This window comes from Mytilus trossulus, chromosome 2, assembly GCF_036588685.1.
Source record: "Mytilus trossulus isolate FHL-02 chromosome 2, PNRI_Mtr1.1.1.hap1, whole genome shotgun sequence".
In the NCBI taxonomy this organism is placed as follows: Eukaryota; Metazoa; Mollusca; class Bivalvia; order Mytilida; family Mytilidae; genus Mytilus; species Mytilus trossulus.
This window is the reverse complement of record NC_086374.1, coordinates 49,353,363-49,367,239: the sequence shown is the minus strand read 5'-3', so window position 1 is coordinate 49,367,239 and position 13,877 is coordinate 49,353,363. Positions and strand designations below refer to the sequence as shown.

Genomic DNA, 13,877 nt, shown 5'->3' with positions numbered 1-13,877 from the left:
AATGGTTAAATACATTTATTGACAGATTTCTTTTTTTTTGTATACATTAATCATGCTGCAATTTCATTCACTTGTAATGAGTGTGTTGTGAATAGTAACTTAAATACATGTATGCATAACTCTTGTACTCTTTCCTATAAAACTGCAGAGCGTATTTTACGAAAAGAATATATGAAATTTGGTGTTACAATATTTAGGCATCCCGTTAACGGGGAGTTGAAAGGGTAAGAACTACATTACTCAGTATAGCATGTTCACATGAGGACTGATGACTTTCAGAAACTCTTGGTTTGTAGTTCCTCAGAAATCTCTGATTGATTTGAATCTTACAGACATACAAACAAAGGTACATTTTGTAAAATAAGCATAAAAATTTAAAGAAAGATTTCCAACAGACTGGTTAATGTCTGACGGAGGTCATTTGGTACATAATTAACCTTTTTGATTTTTGAACATATATGGTTTGCTTTTCAAAATTAATTTTTATTGACTGCATAAAACAAGCTGAAGAACTCAAATTTTTGTTCTATCTTCTTATCAACTGCAATAACTTCCATCGAAATACAATAAACAGTAATCTTAAGAATGAACAGCATTAAAAAGTAAAAAAATGTGTTTTTCTCTCTCTCAATTTAATGTTTTTTTAAAATAACTGTTTCATAATTCTGCTTCAATGTTATTTTCCATTGCTCTTCCTATGCATGTGATATATATCTTTGCCAACTTGTTTCTGGAAAGGAAAAAGTTGATTATAACATTTATCATTTTGTTAAAGTCCAATAATAAGATTAAACATAGGTCAACCATGACATAATGTGAATCAGTGTACATGCATTGCTAAAGGTGGTATAACGTTAATTATACAAGGTTTATATTATACAGGGAGAAAAATGAAAAAAAAAAAATGGAACAATGTTTGATTTACCTACTTGAAAACTGGCCTTGAAGTCATTAAACTTTCGAGTCAGTTATTTACTCAAACTCCAAAATCAACAAATCAACCAATCAAAATGCTGGATTTCAATTTTCGACCACGATTTTTTTTCTCCGGGCACTGAGAACATTTTGTATGACTTCAGGGCCTGATCTTATACGATTTGGAGAAGAATTTCAGCGTCCCAAGTCTGGGTTCATGGCAAATGTCCATGTTTTCAATACAGGTTGCACTTTTAACATTTTTAATTTGTTTTGTTATATATTAGGTCGTTAATTTTTCTGAATTAAATTGTTTCATATATTGTTCATGTCATGGTCTTTTGTAGCCGACAACACGGTATGAGTTTTCTCATTGTTGAAGTCTGCACAGTTGTATATTATTGTTCACAATCACATCGTCTCAAATTTGGTGGATAGTTGTATCAGTGACAATCCTACAACTTTTTATCATTTTATACATATGCAATAGTTTAAAAATTAAATAAAAGTATTCTTTTTGTGATTTTTTTCATTATTAGTACCAGTGGAAATTCTCATTATAATAAATTACTATCTTTTAAATCTGTTATTCGGTTATTGAGAAGGAGATCTTTGTTTATATTTCCTTTAGGTTCCTAAGTTCAACTATATCCTGCTGTAACACTCGGACATCTTTGGATCGGCAACAAAACACATATATGTATTAATATATCAATGCAATCTGTGAAACAGTTAAATGAGAAGTTGTTTGTACGGATATGTACTTCCCGTAGACTTCTTTGTTAACTTTAATGATATCTTTCAATTGTTGAAGAATTGTATTTCTACTCTTTATTTTTTTTGAACTTGCTCGTTGTTGGTTTGTTGTCATATGAACACACTACAACATTTCATGATATTGAAATAAAATTATAGGAATAACTGCAAATACTTACTTTAAAAAAATCATAATTGAGTGTAAAACTATATATAAACCTACCTTTCAAATTATTTCAATGTTCTACTGTCACCTTTCATACCAGTTCTATCTCTATCTCATATTTTATCTGTTCTTGACAATTTTTAGTCGTTGATCTAAAACTTTATTTTCCTCATAGACTTAGTCTTTGTGTTCTGGATCCATTTTTAGATACCTATAACAATAGATCATACTGCATCAAATACTTTGCATGCATTTATAAAAAGTTGTTTTTCCCAACATGCATGTTATGGTATTAATAACGGACGTAACACTTTGTAAATTGTCCTTTGAAAAAATACATCATGAGATAAAGATTGTATCGATGATTTACAAAATTCTGTAAAGTGGTTCAGGAGTTATTGATGACACTTACGTGGGACATAAGGACAAGATATGTTCCATATGTGAACACATTCTCACTAAGAAAATGTCACCAGAAGTGCAAGTCTGTCATCACAACGGATAATGTTTATGTGATAGGATCACACAGTAAAAACAGTAAAACCATTGGTAGTAAAATTGTGCGGGATGTTTAATTTTCAACAAATGTAAGATTGGTCACCTTTAATCGGATGCCTCATATAGCATGTATAGAAAGAGAGTGCCATGATCTCTGCAGGTTAATAACTATTGCAACAACTCTTTGAGAGGCCGTCGGTGGCCTTTTGTCTGAATATGCAGCAGGGCAAATTCCTGTCCACCTTCAATATGCTTTCGTTGTCCAGTGGCAGTCCAAGTTTCATTGACCTTTTTTTCACCCCAGATGACATCTTTTACAGGACTTACCTATTGTACTAATTTAACAATTGTTTTGAACATGCATGTAATATTTGCCACTGGACATTAAACAAATTTTTAATACATGTACTCTAATATATGTTATTATTTTGAGGAATCTCAGTAGGGTCATTTTAAACTATGGGGATTATCCTCTTGAAATAAAAATATTATTCATACCAAGTATTGCTCAATAATTATGTGTCGGATTACTAGTATTCGTGTGTCGGTCCAATGGGTCGTCGGACTAATAGGGCGTCAGGCTATTGGGGTGTCGGACCAATATGGTGTCCGAACAAAAAGATTTAAAAGGCAAAAAAAATAAAAAAAAATGTGCAACTTATGAAAGGGTCTGGTCTGGAAGTTGTTTCTTCATTTCTGTATTCTGTAATATTCTATATCATTTTTCACTTTTTATTATTAATTTTGCCTGTTATTCTCTTTTCTTCATATTCAAGCACTACACTATTATCGATTCTTCATTGCTTCTGTCTACTTTATAACAACAATGGAAATAATATGGAAGCCAGCCAAATAGGACATTGGAAAATTGTCTGTTTTCTGTTTCTTGGTTTATTCTTGCTTGTCGTTGGAGGCAAACTTTGTCTTTCTGTCTCTTTAGTTTGTGTGTATTATTAAAATTAAACGAATGTAACACAAATTTTCCATGTTAAAACAAATTTGTTGAACATTGCGTCTGTTATTTTTAAGGTGGATTGATGGTATACCGCCATCTTGGATTGTACAATCACAGTACAAAATCGGTCCAGTTATTTGCCAAAATCAGCAAATTTGAAAACAGATTTGCAGTTTAATGATTAGACTGTTTTTTGATATTAAGAAAACTTGTTAATTTATTGTATTATTCATAATATTTTAACAAATATCAAACATTTTGGCTTTTAAAATCCTTTTTTTCAATTGAGCAATTTAAGGGGAAATAACTCTTTAAGTACAAAATTTATACTGGGCTAATAGGGAAATTTTTTATTTTTACTAGTGGCAAGAAAACAAATTCGGTGACACCATGTTTTCTTTTTATTTTCTTAAAACATACTATGAAACCTACCTTTTCACAATTTATTTCAAAATTCTATCTTATAGAATTTTTTTTATGCACTCTTATGTGTTTTTTCATGAACAAAGTAACCAAATTAAGGCAATTTTCAAACACTCGTAGCTTGAAAAATAGCACGGTGACCCATACTTTTTATTATATTTTTGAAAAAAATATATGAAATACTTCATTTTGGCAAATTACAAGAAAATTCTGTCTCAAAAAACATTTACTTATGATCTACCTTAATCTCTTTTTAACAGAAGGAAAAAACTAAGATTAAATATAATCAACAGAAGTATAAAAAACTATGAACTAAGTCTTTGAAGTTAGATGCATGATTTTTGTTATTAGTTGTTAGTGGCTTTGAACTAGCTGTCAGTAACTGCAAGTACTCTCAGATCTGTATTTAGTGACTTTTTTGTTGAGTAACGCCGTTACGGTAACGTCCATTATGTTTTTGTTACTGAGATGTATTTCTATTTGCATTCATCTGTTATTTAAAGTTAAATAAGCCTTTTTCAACTTAATTTTATAGTTTGTTGTTATGTAGTACTGTTACAACTCTGTTCCAGGTTTAGGGGGAAGACCCTAGCATGTTTAACCTCACCACATTCTGTATATATATGTTCCTGTCCGAAGTCAGGAGCCTGTGGTTGTTGTTTGTTGGTGTGTTACATATTCATTGTTCGTTCATTTTTGTACATGAATTAGAACGTTAGTTTTCTTGTTTGAATTCGTTGACATTTGTCATTTTGGTGCCTTTTTTAGCTGACTATGCGATATGGCTTTGCTCATTATTGATGGCCGTATGGTGACCTATATTTGTTAATTTCTGATCATCTGATCTGTTGTGGAGAGTTGTGATTATTCCGCTCATTTTGGGTGCCATGATTGGCAAATAAAATATATGTTGTTGCTGTTGTTGTTGTGTCGTTGGCAATAATACGGCATCTTTTTAATAAACAAATATATATATATATATATATGTAAATCGAATGTTCTGTTCCCTTATGAACCACATAAATTTGAACTAAATTCTTGAAGGGAAAGACATTGTTTTTGTATAAATGTAAACAGAATATAGAATGTTGTGTCAACAGAATACAGAATCAACATTCTGTATTCTGTTGACACAGTATACAGAATGTTGATTCCGGCAAAATATATGATCTGACAGGATGCTCACGGAATAAAACTTGTGATGGAAGAAGACATACATTTGACTTGTAAAACATACATGAACAATAGAAATCCGTAGATGATTCGAAGCGGGTCCGCCATCTCTGACTTGTCGTAACAATCGTCTCTTTCTGTAACTTTAAGAATTTCTGCAAGTGGCTGGTAAACCGATATTTTCTCTGCTGTATTTCTGTATCCTATCCTACGCGGCTGATCTACTGTTGTCTCAAATTTTGCCGTTGATGTTATTATCGTAATCACAAAAGCGCGTCAATATGGAACATACAATTGCCTATTGTAAAACGTTTATGTGATTGGATTTACACATGACGTCATTCATTGTTTACAAACGTTATTTTTGCACTCGCACTGACATTTCAACAGTTCAACAGTTCAAACTTCTTCTGGATTGAATACCACAATGGGATTGAAGGTAGATCAAGGTATAGTAGTACATTGAATATTGTAAAACTGAGAAAAATGTAGCATATCTAATTCAAAACATATTACGTTAGTTAAAAAAGCAGAATACGCGTTACACAGTGGCGGACCACTGGGGTTCCGAGGGTGGGAACACCAAATTATTTTAGACGTTCAATGCATTATTCTATATAATACTACTTAAAATATTTTATTTCCCCCATTTTTTCGCTATAATTATGAAATCTTTAAGGCGACTGAGTTTGGAACCCCCCTTTTTCCTTTTATCCCGAGTGTTTGGAACCACAGGCACTTGTTTCTATCCATACGACGGTCGACTATCCATAACAAGTGCCTGTGTTTGGAACCCTCTTTTAAAACAATGGGTGGATCCGCCTCTGGTTACAGAACTTTCTGTAAATGTCAAAATAGGTATAAAATCGGGGGTTGTTTTGGATATACATATTATTACTTCTTTGCCAAACCTTATCAAATAGATTATGGTATTTATATTTGTCAAATTGATATTTGTGAAATGATCAGCCTGACTTTCTAAAAATATGATTGGATAAAGGGAGGTGCGGTACACCCCTCGGCGTAAGAAGGGGGAGGGGTCCGAAGGTTGGACCCCTTTTTAACAATAAATGCATCATAAATTTGAAAAGGGAAATCTATTTGGAAACCTCCAGATTTGGAACCCCCTTTTAAAAATGTGTTTCCTATTTTGACAGGATTTTTTTTATAGGGCCCAATGCTTCATTTAATTTGGGAAACATTTTAATATATAAGTCCTAGGTGCCTACAAAATTATTTCATCTCGCCACATTGACTGCTGTGTTTGTTGCTGTTCAGTTGTTGCTGCATATATGTATATTTTTATATATTTATAAGTATTTATATATAAGTGATCTCGTTTGAAATGATTTTACAACGACATTTCTGTTACTTCTGTTTTTTTTTTAAATATTTTTTTATTATACTATGCGATCTGGGCAATGCGATATATAGGTTTGCTCATTGTGCATTTGATGTGGTAAAAATCAGGGGCGGATCCCGGATTTTTGAAAGGGGGGCGAAGATATTAAATTTTGCCGAGCGGAGCGAGTCGGAAATTTTTTGGGACCTTTTTTGGGCTAAAAAAAACATAAAATAAGTGTAATATAAGCACTATTTAAACGGTTCCTGGCTTGGGGCATGCATATTTTATAGTTGCTGTAAAATGTAAGGGTTGGACATTGTTTATGCTGTATTCTCCCTATTAATTGTCTATTATAAAATGATAGTATTGATCCAAAGCTATGTACTGATATATTTGATGTAGGACTTGTCAGTAAAAAATAGACATGGAAATTCGATGAAATTTACAATACGACCGACACGAGTTAAAAAAGACAAACAAGCAGTTTTTATCAAAATGTTTGATTGATATGTTTCACCCAACATAACTTAGGGAACCGAAGTGAGGGGTTCCAAATCCACCAAAGACTACGAAAGTGTCTGAAATGACAACGAAGTTATGAATGACGGTCAACAAATGGAGACATAAAAGTCACACCCAGTAGGCAGGTTGCATGCAGTCTGGTCTTGAAAAAAGTATTCAATATATACAAGTCCGGCAAAACAGACATTCCAGTCAGAGATGCAAACCCCGGCCACAAAAAAATACGCCCGTTTTTATTCATCATGTTCATTTCATGCTAAATATTTTTGTTGGAAATTTTAGTTTTTAATAGCAAAAAAGTGGACAAGACTATTGTTTTCAATCCAGATACGGCCAAAATTTTTGTTTAAGGCAAGAATCAATCATTTTTTTCTCTCTCAAATATCTCAGACTGCCTCCTCAAATCAAATGGTTCGTACCTGAGACTTGAAATCTTTCTAGAGCTTATACTGACTGGGGATCATTATTCAATTTGTTAAACATGTTTTCGTAAGTAAATAATATTGTGGAACTTTTTTTTCATGAGAGTATAAAAGTCTATAGAGTATTTACCATTACTTTCTGTTTAGTGGAATAGTGAAATAGAAGTCAATACGTTCTTGCTCAATCCTGTGTCGCTTTGAAGGTTTCCTGATTGTCATGACAACCTCAGCCTAAGCAATGTGTATTACTGTAATTTGAATTTCAAAATGACCGAGTGCCGTTTTTTTCAACGCACTAGTCAACTCCACCATAGCAAATCACATGACTTTGACAATCAGTAAATACCGGCCAGCGAAAAATGTCTTTATAAGTAAAGAATTGTCGTATAAAAATTAAATACTCGTGAAATGGCAAAGTTCACGAAGTCTAGTCTGATTAATCATTTTACCAAAAAAAAAAAAAGTCCGAGCAAAAGGGGGGGGGCGGGGCGTACGCCCTCTACGCCCCCCTCTGAATCCGCCACTGAAAATCATTCAACAATCTTCCTATTTTTATATTGTAAATAAAGATGTCTGTGAAATATTTAAATTTCTATTTTATTTTGGTACTGGCTATGGTTACATTGAAATGTAACAGTCGTAAAAAAGTTATTGTTACAATGAAGTTTAGGCTATATCGCCGGAATGCAGACCTAGGGTTGACTAAGGAACAACATAGAATACTTACGAGTGTAACAATGATATTTATGTCTACGGTTACATTTTGTTATTGTTACGTAAATGCACTCAAATGAAAAAAATGTTTACAATATTTTATAAATTTTTTTAATTTGAATTTGATTGTCAGTGTACACACAACCAGTATGTTGTTTCAGTCCGATGCATTTTTGGCCCGGTGTAACCACTCTCAGTGGCGGATCCAAAAATTTACATGAGTGGGGGCCCACTAACTGACCTAAGAGGGGGCCGGCTCCAGTCACGCTTCAATGATTCCCCTATATAAGCAACCATTTTTTTTTTCCAAAAAAGGGGGGGGCGGGTCCCCTGCCCCCCCTAAATCCACCTCTGACTCTAGGCAGCCCTCACAAACGAGTAATTGGGGTGGATGGGTTGGGTGGCTCAGTGTTGTATTAATATATAAGAAGATGTGGTATAACTGCCAATGAGAAAAGTCTCCTGTTCATATAAGTCGTAATTTGTAGAAGTAAACCATTATAGGTCAAAGTACGGTCTTCACCACCGTGCCTGCATGGGCTCTCACCGAACAGCAAGGTGTAAAGGGCCCCAAAAGTGACTAGTGTAAAACCATTCAAACTTGAAAACCAACTACTGAATACCAAATTCCTGACTTAAGACAAAAACCTTTTTTGTATTGTTACAATCTCAAAAACGTGTCCGATAATTTAAGAATGTGTCCGGTTAAAAACGCCAGAATATTTCAACTCATTTACCCCCAATGATACTCTGTAAAGTAAAAACGCAATTCAATATTAATGGTGTGGGATACGATAGAACCCGTATTGTTCGGTTGGATTGTGCACGCTTTCTTCTGCTTGCAGACACAGACTATAGGTCTGGTTTAAAAAAAAAAAATTGCACAATAAAAGTTATTTTTATTTGAAGCGCTTTAATTTATGATTTTCTTTATCAATATGATTATTATTATTATAAAGTTCAGACAGAGGTACTTCACAATTTAGAAAACTAATACATCATGTACATTTTATATTGTATTTTCTTCCCGGTGCTTGACCACGTTTACTGTATGTCATTGATAAACATTAGTTTGTTCAGCAAAGGTAATTCATAACAAGCATAACTCATTTTAACTGCAGGCTAAGTTTACAACACATAATTAACTATTGATTACTTAATGTCCAGTGGCAAATATGTCATGCGTATTTAGAAAAAACCCATTAACATTGCATTTAATAAGTTTTGTAAAATTTAAATCATCGTTTATAAATAGTAAGTAAATTCTATTGTTTTAATATTGTCCGGTGATGCCTATAAATGTCTTTTTACAAAATGTATGTCTATGAGGGTACTGCTCGACCGGCGTCCCGCAGAAGTGGTTTCGCCAGTGCAATTTGACATGTTTATCAAATTATTGACGTCACATTGACGCGTTTTGGAGGAATCGGACACGTTTCTGTGTGCTACCATAGATAGATGTATAACATCTCTGGCTAGGTGCTACATATATGACTATGTACGATAAATTTTCAATTAAATTAAATTTCCACTTCAACCTATTTTAATAATTGTATAAAGTAGTTAGTATATATTTAAATGTCTTTCGTCGTTGTTTCACGGATCTTTTTATAAAGAGCACATAAATAGACCGATGGTTAAAGCTACACGTGTATGAAATACTTGCCACTGGCAAACACCAATACTTTGATGATGATGAAATAAATTATCATATTTTCCTTCTTTTTTTTTTATTTAGAAACAAATTTCAACTTTGATTGATTATAATATATACATGTAGTATCAGAAGTCCAGTCCATTAGTGATTACTGGACTTATGATAGTATATAAAGTAATAAGTAAATTTTGATGTCATACCATTCCCTTCCATAATTGTGCATTCTTTTTATTTTTACATAACACAGAAATGAGGAAAGTTTTAACATCTGAAAATGTATTGTAGCCTAGACCTGTTGGTGACCTTCTGCTGTTGTTTTTTATTTGGTCGGGTTGTTGTCTCTTTGACACATACACCATATCCATTCTCAATTTTATTATTTATAAATTCATTCCATTTTCTTTCCTCAGAATGATTAACAGCAATGGAGACAGGAGCAGACATGGGAAAGTTCGATGTGAAAATTGAAGACCTATAAACAAAATGATGTATCAATATGGCACTCATCAGGAAAAAAAAAAACATTTAATCATGAACCATTGAATCCGGAGTTTCGTACAAGTACCAAAACATTAAAGGTGGATGCTTATAATGAGCTCATATTAGAACTAAAGTGTCCTCTTGAATTACCACTGTATATGTACAAAGATACATCATATCCGGGACTGAATTGAGGAAAAGAGCCAGGAAACTGACATTCAACAAAGCATTCCAAAGAAAAGATGGCATAGGGGGAGAGCAATGAAACATGATACATGCAAAATTAATTGTTTCTTTGATTGTTTTATTTATGAGCTTTAAAAGGTCATAAAATAACCAAGGGGCATGAAAATGACAGAGATTTTTGCCACAAACTTCACATGTTGGTATGACATTGAATGTTTTATTAAATATTAAAAAATTATTATGATAAATAAAAGAAATTCCAGTTATGATTAATAATAAGGTAATCGAGACATTGTTTTGTGTTGATTATAATGCATTGCCTAACATAGTAACATATGACTGCATTAATTACAACATATTTTAAGCAATAGCAAAATACCAAAAAATGAACAGTATTGAAGATTCTAATCTTGTTTGATATATATATATAAATTATGCGCTATTATACAATTGATACTGTAAAATATCAGCCTGGAACCACAGTGTGAATCTTCCTGATGTCGAGTGCGTATTATTTTTATAAACACTGAAAGACAGTCACAATCAAAATCAAGAAGTAAGCAAAGAATCAAAAAACGAAAGGGCATTTACAACAACACATTGAAAAATACATATATATAAAAACAACACGAACTCCATTAAAAACCGGGAGTGAATTCAGGTGCTCCTAATGCGTATTATTTTTATAAACACTGAAAGACAGTCACAACCAAAATCAAGAAGTAAGCAAAGAATCACAAAACAAAAGGGCATTTACAACAACACTTTAAAAAAAAACATAAAAGACAACACGAACTCCATTAAAAACCGGGAGTGAATTCAGGTGCTCTTAATGGGTAAAATCCGATAAACTGCTAATCTTGCTTCATTTCTGTTGTTTTCTCCTTCGCCTCAATAGTTTTTCGATAGACAAGAGTGAGCTTGATCATTTTCCTTGGTCATGTTCACGTCGCTAAAAAAAATCTGCGCAGCATGGTGATATAGTCAAAGAGAAAAACGTAACCAGCTAAAAAAGGATAATAATAATATTGCCACAGAATTATCAAACCTATATTTGGATACCAATTGTACTGAGATGCACATTGTAAAAACTTCTCTAATGATAAACACTTAATCAGAGATATCTACAAAAGATACAAAATATGCCACAAATTATTATATAGCATACTTTACTTTACCGATTTTAAAAGTTTTCAGTTCCAAATATTTTTTGAAACAATACACATTCAAGTTAAAAAGATTAACAACACCAAATCTACAAAAACAGTACTGAAAATAACAATACCGAAATAGTACTGTCAACATCAGTACTGAAACAGTACTGACAAAATCAGTACTGAAACAGTACTGACAAAATCAGTACTGAAACAGTACTGTCAAAATCAGTACTAAAACAGTACTGTCAAAATCAGTACTGAAACAGTACTGTCAAAATCAGTACTGAAACAGTACTGTCAAAATCATTACTGAAACAGTACTGACAAAATCAGTACTGAAACAGTACTGTCAAAATCAGTACTAAAACAGTACTGACAAAATCAGTACTAAAACAGTACTGTCAAAATCAGTACTGAAACAGTACTGTCAAAATCAGTACTAAAACAGTACTGTCAAAATCAGTACTGAAACAGTACTGACAAAATCAGTACTGATTTCATTGAAAGTATAACATTATAAGTTTTTAGTCTTTCCTAACAGTACTGATATGCACGAGGGTAGAAATGTACCAAAAAAGTATGGGTAAATTATTGGTAGTGTAGTAGACAGAGAGAAACTGTACATAGCAGAATAGTCCTGCAGAACAAAATCTATTACAAAGTTAACATATGACCGAAATTAGCAGTTGACTTCTTAAAGGAATTATTGTCCTTGAATAGTAATGGGTATATTGTTGATTTATAGAAAATGTAAAAAATCAAAATCATCAGCGGAACACGAACTTCAACTCCATAACCATTCCTGAAATCTTCAGTCTTCTATTTTTGTACGAGTTATTGCCCTTAAATGGTTTCATTTAATACATTTTTTCTGGAAACAATTTGAAATAAATAAATTTGTTGTGTTTACTGTCTTCTGATTGGTTAAAATTATTAGTTTTATTTTCAATGTTATCAATTTTGATGGCGACACGCTCACTCTGACGTTGTGTATTCATACGCCAATATGTGTGTGTACGTTGTTATTGTTAATATAGATAATATAAAAAGGTCTTTGAGCCTTATTTTTGATAGAAATTTATTTATAATGAATGGCAAAAATTTATTTTGATTTTATTGAACCATAAAACTAATTCGCGGATTATTCAATGTGAAGAGTCAAAAATTAGTTTTATGGTTCAATAAAATCAAAATAAATAATAGCCATTCATTTTAAATATTCTTATTGCATTTTATCAATTTTATGAGATAAAGAGAGAGGGAGAGAACAACGAATATTTCTTATTTTTAGATAACACCAGCATATGCAAAAACAATCTGTTGACACATAAAACACTTTATTTACACATAAGTGTATTTCATTGATGAAAATAGTGTTTTTGGTTAACCCACCGTCTTTAAATACCTAAGTTTAAATCATTGTGAAAGCTAAAATTAGCGGGGTATTTATTGATAGTTTGGACTGAATAAAATATATACAATCACAGGTTAATATATTTTGTACATCAATAATCAATCTGAAAGGTCTATCACCTCCATTATGCACAATCTAAGAACAAAAAGAAAACAAAAGGAAACAAAAATCAGCTTGAGGTGGATTGACTCGGCAAACAGTACGTGTATTAGACACACAAACAGTTTACAATACAAAAGAAGCTAAGTACAAGATCTGCTTACCGTTTCAGAGCACATACATGAGATCACGTCTAACTTTTGTTCGATTTGTGTTGCTCAGACTATAGTTTTCTGTGTTGTGTTAAGAATTATGTTGTTTTTCTTTAATAAAGGTCCTTTTCTTGATACTTGCCATGGAATTGTCAGTTTATTTTCGACGTTTGGTATCTCCCTCCTCTCGTTTCTAGACTGATAAAATACCACTGTCTGTATCAATCAGTACTATTGCAGCATTTGCATAATCGTAACCACGCATAACAAATCTTGAGTAGAAATAGAAATAACAACCCTAATATCTCAAATGGAAGACCTTAGGATGGCCTTAGAACATTTCGTATGGGTAAGATTTCAGGATTATCTGCGAGGACAGCAATTTTTTGTCGTGGGGATATGATTGGCGTCGAGAAACATTAATAGGTCTTTGAAAATAAATGTTGCACGAATGCTTATACACAAGTCTCGTTAGTTTCTCGGACATCATAGTTTGAACTCATTCGGAGATATCTGAAACATCTTTTCCATCTGTTTGTTAGACTGTTCTGTTGGATGGTACTGTTAATCGCGACCCAATTGGTATTGTGTAGGCAGAATTTCGTGCTTTACACAAATATCCTCGAGGATTATACACAGAAGTAGCTGAATTGATGAACATTCATAAATGAAATAAAATAATTTGTCTCATTCCCTTTTTTTTGTGTACTAACAAATAACACGGGTTATGAATGAAAAATTTGCTACTGGACGTTTAGACAGTGGTTGTCTCCCGTTGGACACTAAACCAAACAAATTGGTAAATATCTTACAAATTAGTTCTGCAATACTCTTTCAAGTCTG

At 32.6% G+C, this 13,877-nt stretch overlaps 1 long non-coding RNA gene across 1 annotated transcript; it reads right to left on the bottom strand.

Annotated features, from left to right (window-relative positions):
• Positions 1-4: 4 nt before the first annotated feature.
• On the bottom strand, positions 5-5,106 carry LOC134707470 (uncharacterized). Its single transcript, XR_010105714.1, has 3 exons — positions 4,951-5,106; positions 1,895-2,048; positions 5-730 (listed from the first exon to the last, which is right to left on the bottom strand). It is a non-coding gene; the product is annotated as an uncharacterized LOC134707470 (long non-coding RNA).
• Between the last annotated feature and the right edge of the window lie 8,771 nt (positions 5,107-13,877).